General features: G+C 34.6%; 1 long non-coding RNA gene across 2 annotated transcripts; it reads left to right on the forward strand.

The window, feature by feature from the left end:
* Positions 1-274: 274 nt before the first annotated feature.
* Positions 275-2,477, forward strand: LOC112201919. 2 transcript variants are annotated; one of them, XR_005800822.1, is made up of 5 exons: positions 275-410; positions 489-915; positions 1,522-1,605; positions 1,730-1,772; positions 2,281-2,477. It is a non-coding gene; the product is annotated as an uncharacterized LOC112201919 (long non-coding RNA). The 2 variants fall into 2 exon arrangements; XR_002936954.2 differs by lacking the exon at positions 1,522-1,605.
* The last annotated feature ends 1,126 nt before the right edge of the window (positions 2,478-3,603 follow it).

Raw genomic sequence — 3,603 nt, forward strand, 5'->3', positions numbered from 1 at the left:
GCGGGCTTTAGGCGGGCCGGCCCTCGGCCCACCAAGGCGGGCTTTTGCGGGTTTTTTGACGGGCCGGGCCGGGCTAAAAGCCCTCCGGGCCGGCGGGCCTCCATCGGCCCACTTGATCCGCGGGCTTTTTGATGAGGCCTAACTTTTATAAATGACATATTGAAGGATTCGAGAAAGAGGAGCCAACTACCAAAAATAAAAAAAACAAACGAGAAGCGGGACAATGAAAACCCAAATGACCGAAGGCGGGGAGGAAGGTGCCAATTCAAAAGGAAAAAAAAAAATTAAAGATAAAACCTAAGGAAACAAAACTCTTATCTTTTTCGCCCTTCTCTATCTCTGACGGCGTTCTACCAAAGCTCTGTCTCTAAGGCTCCTCTGAATCTCCCATCTTTGAAGTTCTCATCTCTGTGAGTAAGATTAGATTCATCCCTCCCTATATATTGTTCTTGTATAGCTTGATTAATCAAGGTCTTATTTTCTTGTAGGCTAGGTTATTCGTTGCTGTTCCAATTATTGAAATTTTTGGATTCGATACAGCTCGATTGATCAAAGCACCAACCATCGCATTCTTTGCTCTGTTAAAGGGTTAAGCAACAGGTCAATTGCATTGCACTTGATTTACTGTGCGCCATGAGTTAACGAATGCAGAGAAATTTTATTTTATTTTTATTTTTTCACCTTAAATAGCATCATGATGAATTAAATTCTGATCAGCTTTATTGTTGCCTTCGTTGAGTACTCCAATTGATGGGCTGGTCAAATATCTCTTTGAATTCAATTCTTCTGAATACTTAGACTGTGGGTTGCAGGTTTCTGTTTGGGATTTCACTCTCTGATAGGCCTGTGTGGCAACAATTCATTATTTGCTCTTCTGGGTTGTTCTTTGGCTACCTTGTCAATTGTGTCTGTGAGGTTTGTTTCCAATTCAATTTGATCATTTTGAATTATGTTCAAATGTTTCTTCATTCTCAGATATGATTAATTGTTGGTTGTGAACATTTTCTCAATTTTCCTTTGTTGTTGTTCTTAGTTTCATTTTTCACTGTTTGATTGGTGAAAATTCAGGAGGAGAAATTGGATTGGAATAATGAGTATGCTACATTCTGTTCCAAATGGTTGTGTGGTGGCTTTGCTGTTTATAAAAAATCTTAAGGTCATGAACTTTTCTCAGCTACCTAAACAGAGTTTTGGGACACTGTTTAGGTAAAAATGGGTTTTCCTTGCCATGTTTTTGTTTTCCAATGTCAAATCAGCTTTTCTTAGTTGTTATGTTTGTATGTTCTTCTATCTTTGATTCAGTTCTCCTTTCATTGATTTTTCTTTGTCACAAACAGAGTTTAGAATAACGTTTTGGTGAGAATGGAATTTCATTTGCCATCTTATGATTGTACCTCAAATTACATTTTTCATGCTGTTAACATGTCTAACTTAAATATCAGGAATACGTGTATAATCGTGAAAATAAGTATAGTTATAATTACTGTTGCATAATCCTCGACTGATGAAAACCTCTTGCAGAAGTAAAGGCAGCAAATTAAAAATAGAGAAACAAAAAAGAATAGTCTACTTAATTGCGAGGTGTTAAGGGGTTTTGTTCTATAGGTGAGAGTCACTTCGTCTTTCTTGCAAATTGTAGAATTGTTAATTCATGGGCATTAAGAACAACAGTAGATGAACTGGATAAACTAATATGTTCTCACCTTATTTGCTGATGCAGGACTTTCAGATTAGGTGGCTTTCTATTGGACTTCTTATTTGCTCATAAAAAGGTGAGAAATTTGATCTGTCATAATGTATTATTCCATTCAAGGGTGATGGGGAGTTGGTAGCTCTAAGATTCAGCTTTTATTGGTTTTCTTGTTTCGTTTTCTGGGTTAGTAAGCTATGCATACCAACTGTTTGATTTAAGTTCTGACTGAAATTCTATTAACTGTTTGCTGACGCAGCAGCTACCTATTTTTTTCAAACTGAAATTTTCTGTATCATGATCATTTAGCTAACTACGAGCAGCTATAACCTTTTATCTAGACCTTCATTTTAGAGAATAATGATATGTTAATCTTCTTGGAGTGCGAAGAGCATGATTTCATCAGATTAGAGTTGAGCTTTTGGAAAATTAAAATATGTCAAAAGTTGATGTGCCATCTGAAGCTTATGACCACGACTTAGGTTTTGAATTAGGCACAATTGTATTTTATTAATTGTTCAGTTAGTTTTTTTCTTTTTTTCTTTTTCCTTTCTTTCTGAAACATATAGACCTTTTGCAATTGTATACAGTGCTGCGCAAAACAGTGGATTGCTATCTTACACATTTTTGAAGACCACAGGAAAGAAGACATTTATTTTTGATTTTGAATTGTTGAGAGCACAAGGATCGCTAAGTTGGTTTTGTTATTGGTTTTAGACTATTTTTGTTACTCCTTAGGTTAGGAAACACTTTGATTGTTACTTTGGTTTTATTATTATGAGATTTATTATTGGTTTGACTATTTCAATTAGTTTTAAATATTTTCATGTAATATGGTAAAGAACAATCGGTGACAAAACCATATGTATTGTCAACAGTTTCCTCGTAATAAGCAATCAATTGTAACGAAAAAGAATTTCCTCGCTATAGGCTATAGAATGTATAATGACGAAAATAAATTTCATCGCTATACAATACACAACTTATGACGATAAAAATAAATTTCCTCGTTAAAAATTATAATATGTATGACGATGATAGTAAATTTCATTGCTATAGGTTATACAACTTACAATGACAAAAAGTAAATTTCCTCGCTATAAAATATAGTATCTACTGTGATGAAAGTAAATTTTCTTGCTATAGACTATACAACTTACAACGACAAAAGTAAAATTCCTTGCTATAGACTATACAACTTACAACAACAAAAGTAAATTTCCTCGCTATAGCAAATATAACCTACAACGACAAAAGTAAATTTCCTCGCTATAAACCTTATAACCTATATCGACAAATGTAAAGTTCCTCGTCATTGAGTACCTTTGGCGAGGAATACACCATATAACCTACATCGACAAATGTAAATTTCCTTGTCATTGAGTACCTTTGGCGAGGAATACTTTTCTCTCGTACAAGATACATATAAGGAAGAAAATAAATTTCCTTGTTAAAGATTGCTTATAGTGAGGAAAGACTTCCTTGCCATAAGATACCTACAACGACGAAAATGTTTTTTCAATTTTTTTATTATTTACAATTTCTAAATTATTTACATATCATTAGCGAGGAAATAATACTTTAGCGATGAAATTTATTTTATCGGGAAATATATTTAACGACTATTTTCTGGCCTTCAAAAAATTTTAGTGAGAAAAAAGTATGAGTTTAGGCGAGGAAAAAAATTGTAGCTAAAGAATAACGGCGAGAAAAAAATATATTCATCGCGAAAAGGGATTAGCGAGGAAATAGCATTTTTCTCGCGGAAACTTTTCTTGACCACCCTACCGCGAGGAACTGGTGACAAAAATATTTTCCTCGCGAAAACACTACGGTGAGGAAATCTCAGTTTTCAGCGACAAATTTGTTCCTCGCAAATTAGCATTTCTGTTGTAGTGACACCTGCCGCACAT

The sequence above is a fragment of the Rosa chinensis genome, chromosome 5 (assembly GCF_002994745.2).
Source record: "Rosa chinensis cultivar Old Blush chromosome 5, RchiOBHm-V2, whole genome shotgun sequence".
NCBI classification, from domain to species: domain Eukaryota; kingdom Viridiplantae; phylum Streptophyta; class Magnoliopsida; order Rosales; family Rosaceae; genus Rosa; species Rosa chinensis.